Here is an 11,901-nt window from a genome sequence, read left to right as displayed (position 1 = left end):
AGGTGTGTGTGTTTTGGGTTTGCTCGGTTGGTCTTTTAATATTAAGTGAGTTCTTTCTACCACATCTATGATGGCTTCTTCAATCACACTTTTGTCATCTGTGTAGGACTATAAGCACTCAGGGAAAGGAAGCACAATTTCTTACCTGTTATTTTGGTTTCTCCAAGTCCCACCATGCCACCCGAAACTGGACTTAAATCTTACTACAAGCTAGAAATAAAGCAGTGTTACTCTGCCCAAGACAGCCAGTTGGCTGAATCTGCTCTGTTCAAAGTATTTCCAGGTAGTAGAGAAAGTCTACCCAAGTATCCTAGAAACATGAGCTCCAGTCTTTAGCATCACTGTACGCTGTATAACATTTGAAAGCAACAGGGCACAATGTCTGGGTTGTCATGAGGGACTTGGAGAAGCCAAACATAATTCTGTGATGTATCTCTATGCCAGCCCAGACAGAACAAACCAACAGCAATATCCAAACACCAACTGGGGCAAGGCAGGAAGCTGGGAATCAGAAGTTATAATGGTATCAATTAAAATTCAACAACAGAGGCTACCTACCTGGAAGAAAGCAAACTATACAATAGAGCAAGTGCTTGCTTTAGTGATTTGCCAATAAAGAAAGTTTCGCTGGGGCAGCAGAATAGTTCATACTTTTGGGGTTTTTTTTGGTGTGGGTTGTTTGGGTTTTTTTTTTAACATACTCAAAACCATGACACATTCAATATGCTGAGCTTGACATGTGCTATAGAATTAAGGAAAAAGACTTCATTTTGATAAAAGCTCTAAAATAATCTCTTCTCCTCAGATACAAGCATATTACTTTCCAGAATGAAAACCAGCTCATTCACCAGTAAGACAAGCAATTCTATATATTTAAAACCATTCCATCCTACAAGATGATCATACAATCACCTGAGTAGTGATCAACTCCTCCTTTCAACAGGTTCTGAAACACCTAATGTTATACAGAACACCTCTAGAAATATATTTGTCTAATAATCTCCCTTCCTCATCTTCAGATTAAAACAGAAAAAAAAGGTGAATGACAAATATTAAGTTCTTCACAATAAATCATTAGCATCTTCATTGTTAATTCTGAACAAAAGAATCAAAAGTCACAGTACAAGTTGAGTAACTCCTGAAAACTAAATGCTTAAGTAATCTAATTTTTCTACCTTAGAGTTTTTAGAAGACTCTTGAAAAGAGTAAACAATTAATTTACACAGAAATGAAATACTGAAATTTGTATTCTAGAATTTGAAAGAGCACTACCTTCGCATAGGATCAAGGAGCTACTGGTCCAACTAGAAAGACTATTTTTGACAAGTCATAAGACACGATCATGAATACAGTTCCCATATCCCTGATCCATGTCCTGCTCCTATGCTGAAGTGTGTTTTAACACCACCAACATCAAAACACAAGAAATTAATCTTTACCTGCCTAGCTTTGGTAGTTTGCTGATACTACACCTCTGCTTTTTGCAGAAAAGATGTCTTGTTATTCTATTCAAGCACTATTAACAATGAAATTCTTGTTGTCTTCCCCCTCTTGTTGGCCTTGAAATAATGAATAGCATACCGAATCACTGCCAGGGATTGTCTACTACCCAGTACACATACTGAAGCCAGAAAAATTACCAGACCAAGAGGAGTTTAAAGTGGCTTTTGCATTTCTAGTCATAAACCTGCCACATCCCTAGGGTAAGATAAGAGAGTCTGGCAGCTCTACAGTTACAGCGGGCTACAATAGCTCCCTATAACCCACAAAGCCAGGGAGAAGCAGAGTAACACAGGTCCAATTCCCATCTACTGTCTTGCCAACTGATGTTACAATACGCCCTTTATATCAGGGGCTGGAAAAAAAGCACAACACCCCACAACAAAGCCACTAAGTATTTTCCCTTAGATATCAGGTATTTTAAAAGACAGACAGAAGGGACGAAACCTAGAAGAATGGGTTAGATGAGCCTGTAGGTTAAAAACAGCCATACAGACCTTAGATCTGGGGAACCCAACCACCACACGTAAAAACAAATTTAGCATACTAGGTTATATTAGAACACAACGTAAGCTGGTCTGCCTACTGTCATCCTTGAGTAACTTGTCCTGAAAGAACAGATTTTATCCTCCAAGGCTCCACCAAGTTCCATCGACAGTTTCCATAAAGACTCCTTAAAAAGATACAGAACACCCTTGACAGCCACAGCAGCCAGTACTAAACACTGAAGGAACTCTCAATGAACTGCTGAAAATATGAAGGCACAGCTCATGTTCTCCAGATCATCAGTACATGCAAATTCCACATTTTTAATTGCTTGCACTTATTTTAGCAGATTATTTGAAAAAGTTTCATGTCACAAAGTAAACTCAGAAACAGACACATGGTGGACATCTAAATGTAACGCAGCAAACTGCACAGGCCCCAACAAAAGCGGTGTCTTGGCTTGATTGTCTTACAGATGTTCTTTGAAGGCAGAAATAAAAAAAAAACCAACCTACTTCTTCAGAAGTACCACTGTCTGTTCCCACAATCTGAATAGGGAGGAAAAAAGTACACATAGAAAAAGGTACCTCTTTTTCAAGACAGGAAAAAAACAGAATCTTAAAATTTGTAACCAGCACCGCCCAAACTCAAAGAGGAACCCCCTTCACGGTACAGCATGTCGGCAGTCTTACAAATGAAATCAACAAAGAAAGTATTTTCTTCATGAATACCTGTAGCTGCAATCAGGAACAAGGAAGAGCATATCACAGATTCTCTCTTCAAAAACCACTTTTAAAAAGAAACTAGATTCCTTGTTAGAAACCGCTTACTTCACATTCAGAGGAAAGTGGCTCAGAGCAAACTCCTTTTTTGCTATTCAAATACAAAGTCCTCCTCCTCACCCCCTGCCTCCAAATGGCAACTCTGCAGAGCAGAATTTACAAGGCATTGATCATGCTTAAAGATCTACTCAACTTTAACCCTCGTCAAAGTAATTCCTCGCTCACAATCGTCCACCTTCTTTTTATTATGCCGATACCTATTCTATCTTTTTGATATATACAGACCTAAAAATAAATTAATCCTATTTATTATCAACTGCTAAAAAGAACCCAAAACCCAAGGAGACTGCATTTATTTTCTTTAAACCTCAACAGGAAGTCTTAAAAGAAAAACATTCTGCAAGTTAACTACTACGTGCCCCCATTTCTCTCCCCATTATCAGCTTCAGAATAGAAAGATTCTGAAGGAAACAACCACTTTGTGTAAGTTATCAAGGCAGTTATGAAAACGCAGTCAGGGCCCAACCACAATATCATCAGTTGCAAATACAGACAAGGCTAAAGAACTTCTCCAGTTCATAAGACTTCATCCCATTTCAAAATGAACAGAGTAGATAATTCTGGAAATACTCAAAAATGGCAAAGCAATTGCTGCTTTTATAGCTTGACCAGTTTTCTGGCAGGGTTTAGACTGTTTCAATTTATTGTATAAACCATGACATTGTTTTTTTAAAAAAATTTAAAAATCTGCAAATCGGAGCCTAGGAAGGAGAAAAAGTACTCCTTCCACATCACAAACAGCTTCTTACTTGTAAAGAAAAACAACAGACATAACGAACCAAATTTCCCTCTCATTCCCTAAAACCCTGAAATAATCCTGATAGTCAAAAGGAGATGCCCAAAGGAACTAATGGCCTAGCTCCTCATCCAGAATTAAACCCAGGAACACTTAAGTTTAATTACCTAACCAGAAGGGAGAAAAGTTATACTCACAAAAGAAAAATTAAAGATCCAATTCCAACAACTCTAACTCACAACCTAAAGGAGTAAAGAAATTGAATGAGTTCAGCCAGCAAGCCCTCAATCCCAGTTTGTAAGGGAGTGATGCCTAAGAAAAAGAGGTGCAAAACATAGGACTCCATTTTTTCCAGCAAAAAGAAGTGAAGAAATTTAGGAGAATAAACTTCCTAGAGATTGAACGAGATAATTTAGAGAAAGACATACCTGTACTTCACCATTAATAGAACACACAAAGAAGAATCCTGACAGCTACGGGCAGACACGCCACCTTATCTTCACCAGCCCAACATACTAGAACTAAAGTAAGTGAATGGGTGCCCGCACACACGTTGCTGAAGAGCTGCCTTTTCTTCCTAACTTTGCACAGGAGGCGAGATATTTTCTTCTCCCCTGTATAAACGGACGTATCCAGAGGAACCCCTCCCTCTCACCCTCCCCAAGACACACACATGTACTGTGAGACACGATGCGTGTAGAATCTCACGCCAGAGCCGATACTCCCAGTCACTCCACTGACAAGGAGGTGTGCGCAGGATAGAAAGACATGGCGTTTCCTTTCCTTCTACTACCTTGAATGAAATTCTACGGCTGGAGCGAGTAGGGAGGTGGCTAGTGGGAACAAAAAAAAAAAAAAATCACCATCCCCCCAGAAAAACGCAAACAAAACAAACCAACCCACAAACCAAACCCCTAAACAAAACAAATCAGCAGCTCTGAGGGAAGGAGGCTCCAGCCGGGGGTGCGGGGGAAGCGCCGCACGGCAACACCCGCTGGGGAGGGCAGCCCCCGGCCTGCTCGAGCGACAAGACGTCGGTGCATTCGCCTCCGCTACTCGGGGAAAGGCTCCTCCCGGCTCCCTGCCCGCGGCGCCGGCCCGGAGGCGGGGGGCCGAGCGAGAGAGGCGGCGAGGAGCGCGGCGAGCCCCGCAGGGCCGCGGCCTGTGGGGACGGAGGGGTGGCTGCCCGCGCGGCGGCGACGGGGCCGCGCAGGCTCATTCGTGCGCGCCCTCTCCGTCGCCCCACAGGGCGAGCACCCACCTGAGCCATCCCCGGTGTGCCCGCTGCTCCTCCGCGAGTCGGGGGAGGAAGGCGAGCTCGGCCCCTTCACGAAAACCGTCCCCCACCCCGTGCCGCTGCCGCCATCTTTAAACGCCTGCTCCGAGTGGCTCCAGTCCCCATAGGAGGGAGGTCGCGCTCATCAAGCCAATTGCCTTCCCTGTCTCTTCCGTCAAGAATTTGAAATCTCGGTGGCTAGTGGTGGACTCCCTGGCATGTTAGCCCGCTCTACCAATAGAGACAAGAAAGGCATACGCCCTCACAGTACCAGACCAATGAGAGGGAGGCGGGGGCGGGACCGAGACGCCGGGAAGGCGCGGCCGGCCACGATGCGGGGAGCGGCGCCCGGCGGAGGGCGGGCTCCTTTGTCTGGGGCCCGCGGAAGCCGCTGCCGCAGGCGCTCAGCCCCGGGGAGGCCCCGAGCCGGCCACGGCGCTGCCGCCATCGCGCCGTCTCCAGGGCAACGCAGCCGAGGGAGGAATTCTTCGGCGGCAGGGAGCGGTGCCGGAGGTCGTTAAAGGCGGCCGCTGAGGGGAGACGGGCGGGCAGCGAGGCCCAGGGGAGCGAGCAGAGCGCCCCGGGACCCGCCGGGCCGTTGGGACAAGGCCTCTCGTTTCACCGCACCCCAAACGGATACACCGGGGCCCCTTCCCCGGCAGCGGCAGGGGCGCCCGGCCCTGGCGGCAAGAGGCGAACACCGGCCCCCGGTTCAGCGAGGGAGCCCAGCCTCCGAAGTAGGCCCGGCCTTGCACGGGCTCGGAACCAGCCGTAGGAGGGTGCTGCGGGAGCAGGGCCAGCCGCAGGTGGCAGGGCAGGGCAGGGCAGGGCGCCGCACCGAACCAGGGGGGCTTCCCTACCCTTGGAGGGCAATTCAGAGAATCGTCCCTACCGGGATTCTTACCTCGTTCGGCTGTTGATGATCTGATTCTCAGTGCGTTTTGTCCTTTCACTTCAGCAGCTCTTAATTTAAATTGGAAAAAAACAGCAAAAGCAAGGGTTGTAGGAAGTTAATTGCCTTTATCAGGCTCCCCCCCCCCCCCCCCCCCCCCCCGTAGCAGGCTAAAAGAAAAAAGATAAATGTCACTTTTCCCTACAAACTCTGCTTTGTATCTTTAAGCAGCACAACTACAACATTACCCCTTCAAAACTGATTTACTTAAAAAGGATAAATCAAAGTAGGGCCATCGTTCATGTCACATACCAAGCAGTTCACAGAATAAGTTCCAAATCTGATTGTAGTGTTTAGACACAATTCCTAAACAATCACAGAAAACATCTTACACAATTTATGTAAAATTACTTCTAAATGGTTAATGAACATTTGCTGTTCTAATTCACTTTGATACTTTATAATCTCTCCCCCCCCCCTGCCCCCCAATACAGAACTATAGTAGCTTTTATTAACACAGTGAAATTACAGGGTTGCCTGTCTGTCCTTCCCTATCATACCGATTCGAAATCAACATCAGACACAAAATATTGTTGTAATACATATTGGTTTAATCACCAGCAGTATAATAGCATTTAACTATGATTAATGTTTTTGTTTCCATATGCAATTTCAGGACATGAGAATTCCTAATATTTCACTCCTCTCCTGTCTTTGATGTCCCCAAATACTGTTATGAAAGATAACAGTAATTTAAAGAATATTTTGAAGACCTCTAATGTTATGGTGATAATTTGTATGGACATAATGTCATGGTACTGTAGCAACACATAATGATAAGGTTACTGAAACTGGTTTAAATCTTTGCAAGCTGCCCTCAAAAACTGAAAGCAGTTTCTAATTTTTAATTCCTCATAACAGGCTTCTGTACTCAAGCCATTATTTTAGAGTGGTTTTTAAATTATGACTGCTTTTATTAATGTTAAACCACTTCAGAATGCATATTTAATAAAAATCCATGATTTGCAAAACAGCCATTTACATCACGCTTCAACCTTCAAAGCTGAGGGAAAAAAAATCTCATGATGAAGTACAGAATTTGAGTTGATGTCAGCATTTGCTGTAAACTAGCTGTGTCATGTCACCTCATAAATTGCCAACTCTGTGACAGGAGAAGATTGTCCCTTTCAAAGGGTACATGAAAAAGCAAGTATCACGACCCATTTGCATCCAATTTCTGTGACCGTACAACTGAAGTATTGCACGCTTCAGAAAATATGTTAAATTTTTTTTGTATGTACATAAACAGCAACATTTCAGTTAGGATCAGAAGAGGCACAAACAGAGATTTTTGCATAGAGTTGGAAGAATTAAAATGCCTACAGTGCTTTCAAAGTTAAAAAACAACCAGTATGTTAGGTTTCCCATTGTACATCCGTTTTCAGAGAATCATAGTACTATGACTTAAAGCAATGATGCAACAGCTGATTCTTTGAGACTCTGATACTACAAGGGAAATATACTTCTAACTTTCTATAAACAAAAGCATAACAGTCTTGTAGCAAAATAATGGTTTCACCAAGAGAATGTTAAAATCATGGTCACATTTTCAACCCAGAAGGCCTATGTGACCTCTGGCGAATTAAATCCAATCTGCTATGTCTGACAAGTTGCAAATTCACCTGAAAATTTTGATCACCTGGACTTCTGACAAAAGACTTATAAAATGTGCACAAAAATCTTATCTTCCATCCAGACTTTTGAATGAGAAGCGTGCAGGTCCACCTGCATAGTGCAGTAAGGATTTACACCAGTACCCTGAACTACCATCATCATCAACAAAAAAAATCAGTTCTTAATGACAAGGAGGATTTTCATACAGAAGATATAGGGAGGCTGGACAGAAACAATTGCTGTCAACACAAAATACAGAAAACAAGACTATAGGGAAGACCATCAAATTAACAGGCTGCATTCATCAGAGTGAAAATTAGGTGGAGCCAGTGTCTTTTTCACGTTCTTAGTTACAACGTGAGTAACTGCAGCACATACTGTGCTGTTCCAACAGTGAAAGCTACTGGAAGACAAATTTTGCTCAGCCTGCATTACTTCTATTTCAATAAATTACGTTGTTTTGCAACTTTTCCTTTTTTTTTTGTACTGGCAAACTGGTATTTGTTTTCATCATGTATTTTTGTGTCTCACTTTTTGCTGAAATCAGCTCTCTTCAACCTAACCTCTGTCAGTCATCACTGGACAGCCATGGAAAGATGTCAGGAGGAGTCCATGAGCAAGCTCAGATCAGTCCTCCAATGTCAAAAGAGGTGGTTGTTCACTACAAAAGATAATCGAAGTAGACAGATCCTTTGGCTCAATGGTCCCACAGAATTACTAATCTTGCACTTGGCACCCATGCAGACTGAAGGCAAACTAAACCGTGCTGTCTACAGAAGCACACCTAACATCTGATTTTTCTGTTGGAGAAACTTCAACCAATCGGTTACTTCTCCAAAGTTTCAGATTGCTGTTAGCACTTTGTCCAATAAGGCAGGCATTTTTCTAAAGATAACATTACTTAAAGTGGGATATGATGACTAAGAGGTCAAATAAGTAACAACTGCTCCCTGTTAGAGCCCACAAGTAATTTTCTCTTCTGGGTTTTCCTCTCACCTGAATTACTCTATCATCATATTCAAATACCTTATATATGGAATGTTCTTGTGATAAATGCACCTGGACACAACACTGGTGATCTGAATTCCTGCCTGCTATACACTTTGAATGACATTGCTAAGCCACTGTAACAATCCAATCCGCTACCACTGTGGTGGTAAATTTACAAGGTGGACACAGCTGCAGGTTAAACACAGGATCTGTACAATGGCAAGGCTACTGTCTCTCATCTGTGCTGGAATATGCATACTGTTCCATGCAACTCTAACCAGCATGGAGGAAAGCACTCATCTCCATGTTCAATAATCTGCCTTTGACCAATTTGATTTAATTAATCTTTTCTGTTGTGGGTTTTTTTTTTTTGTTTGGTTTTGTTTTTAAAGATATTACAAATTTGGCTAAAGAAAGATGCCGATTTTTAAGTAACTAGCTAAGTTAAGTAACTTCACATTAGAAACTGGACTGCACCAGTCACTCCTAAGGAACATTCTCTGCAATTCCCAGTTGGACCTGGGTTGGTGCTATTGTACAGTGATCAAGGCTGCCCTTGCTTGCTCTTGGTACATAAACCAAACTTGTTTCCAGGGCTGAAAATCCTGCATTCTTAAACACACTCATTTTATCTATGGAAATAGTAGAGAAAAACATTAAACAACATCCATGCGGGACAGAATGGCAGTCTTCATACTTCATTTTCGATAGACCCTCTCATCCAAATAGTTGAGAGCACTTTTCTAGAATAGCTAATATTTATCTACTTTTTGTAAAGATAACCTTAAGCATAAAAGAAAACCAAATCCTCTGAGCCAGCCTTGTAGATGCTTTCACGTCACACATCTCTACCACATGCCACTGTTCAGTTAAACTAACCCTGCAAGTCAATCTCAGTTACTTCTGCACAGCTATAGCAGTACTCCATTGACAATGAGTACTTTAGACATCCTGGCTCCTCCCAAACTTCTCCAGCCAGTGACTTCTGTTAAGTGGCAGTTTTTCTTGCGAATCATTATACATCATGATGTTTTAAGTTCAAACCTGTGATAAAGTGTACTTTGTTGTTCCACAGGACTGCTGTGAGCTACAGCTACAAAACTGTTGCTCCAATTCCTTAGCTTAGTCTACTGTATATACCACTGGTGGCATGCAGACATGAATCAGGAGCATAATCTTTGTCTGCCAAAAATCCAGGAGTAGTTGTACTTCTATGAGCAAAACCATAAATGTCAGTACCTTTGTTTTCCCCAACAGAGGCAAAATAAGTTATGCTTCTGAAAGCACAATTGAGCTGGTATGGCCATTTTTTTATGTAACTGCCATTCTGGGATTGCTTTGCGAGTCTAAAACACACGGCTATTATACCAAGAGAGTACTCAGACTTGACAGGCACAATATACTGCTAAAGAAAACAGAAAAATTTGCAACTGCCATATTGCAAGGATACCGATGCAACACACATCTATCACATGCTACATCTGTAAGTAAAGCAGACCAACAAAAGGAGATTTATACAGCAAAACAATCGTTGCAGAGTACTTAATGTCCATGCTACATATATTTCAGAGAGTTTTGTTTCAGGCTAAACCTATTACCTGTAGGAGTATGCTTAGTGCATCTACCAGTTCCGTTCCATCTGGAAACAGTCTAGCCCCTGTGATCTGAGGTTGCCCTGAAATGTGAGCCAAAGCACAGCAAATAAGGACTATCAGAAAAATCATGTAAGGGCAATTACTAATCAAACAAAGGTACTAACATAGACCCATCTGTAATTGAAAGGACAGTTAATTCCTCTCTAAATGCCAGCCATTCAAGTGAGATATGACAAACAAGAGATGGATAAAAGCATTTGACTAAGACCTCGGCTCTATGGTTATTTCCAGTAACCAGCAGATCAAGTACTGAGGGAGAAAAAGCTCTCTCATGCACCTTTTTCTTGGAAGAGCACATTCTTTTAATGAGAGGCAAAAGCCTCAATTCTTGAATACTAATTATAATGTTGTACCACAAGAAAGAACACTGTTGGCTCCACACATTCTTCGGTTTATTATTTAATCTATCTTAATTAATGTCTGGAAAGTGATGTGGTTTTCTCCACTGAACAGAAGCAATCAATGTGTTTACACAATCTGGTAAGTTACTGACCAAGGTTGGCTCTGTGCCTGCAAGGGCTGGCACGTCAGGTGAGATTTCCATTGAAAACACTTCCTCTGTCACCAGAGGCAAGCTTGTCAAGCACCTTGTTGCATCAGTAGGCGCTGTCATTCTCAAAGACCATGAAAAGAACAAGCTCATATAAAAAGTTTCATAAAACTGTCGCAGTTCCAGAACACTTTAATGAGAATATTTAAGCATATGATTATCAAGAATGTGCTGACGCCCCTTAATTCACAGCAAGTTAAGTGAGGAATAAATAGGCTTCTAAATGTTCACGTAAAGGCCATCTTATACATTTGTTTAAATTCTTTCCTAAGTTATGACTACATAATCATAATTGCAGAGACAAAGTGTACAGTAGCATCATTACACTTCATAGTAAATTTCATAGATAAAATGTATTCTGCAGAAATTATTTGCATAACAACTATTTCTATGCTACTCAAAATAATTTAAAGAAGGTCAAATCCCATACCTATGTAAGAATCATAGCTTCAGTGGAAGCTTTATAATCTGCGCGCAGAGTTGTTCTGGTTTGGGGTTTGGAGATTTTGTTTGGGTTTTTAATTTTAATCAAAAGAATACATCACTGAATACCATTTCAAGCTTGAACTCTTCAGGAGAGAGATCAGGACTTCACATGCATTTTTATAATGTTTTAAGAAAGATCAAGGGTTTGCATGTTGAGACAAATACTTAATAATGCAAATACTACAGTTTTAGTAAGTAATGTGATCACTCAAACTGATATTTAGTAAAGACACAAAGAAAGAAAGTAAGACAAATCTCAGGAAGTGAAATGCATGCTGGAAAAGGTGCCATTTTAGCAAAGATATTCAGAATATGGAGGTTATTTTATTTTACCTGTTAAACCTAATGCCTGCATTGAAGTCACTACCAAGCATTCCTCAACTTTGCAGTCCTATTTGCTGTTCATTTTACCTTTGCATTACAGCCACTTTTCAAAACATAGCCTCTCTAGCAACACATTACAGAACTGTCCATGTAGAGTGACCTTTTTGGCATGGTTGAATGCAAATGATATCAGAACAGATATTCCATTCTGATGATGATTCTGAATTCTACACCAAACTCTTTGTAAATATGTTTTTATATATATAAAATATATAACAGATTTTTATATATATAAAATAGTAGCTTAATCAGGCCACACAGAACTTCATGTTTAGAATAAAGGTCTGAATAGAAGTGCCAGTAAATATTCCTGATGTAGCCTGGATGTCTTAAAGCTACACTGTTTATCTCTGTCTACCTGTAAAACAGCCACTTCTTTTCTATTAAAGCTTTTGCAGATCATCTTCAGAACATCTTTCAACAGAATGGA

Source organism: Leptosomus discolor, chromosome 16 (genome assembly GCF_034619465.1).
Source record: "Leptosomus discolor isolate bLepDis1 chromosome 16, bLepDis1.hap2, whole genome shotgun sequence".
NCBI classification, from domain to species: Eukaryota; Metazoa; Chordata; class Aves; order Leptosomiformes; family Leptosomidae; genus Leptosomus; species Leptosomus discolor.
Note: the sequence above shows the minus strand (reverse complement) of the source record.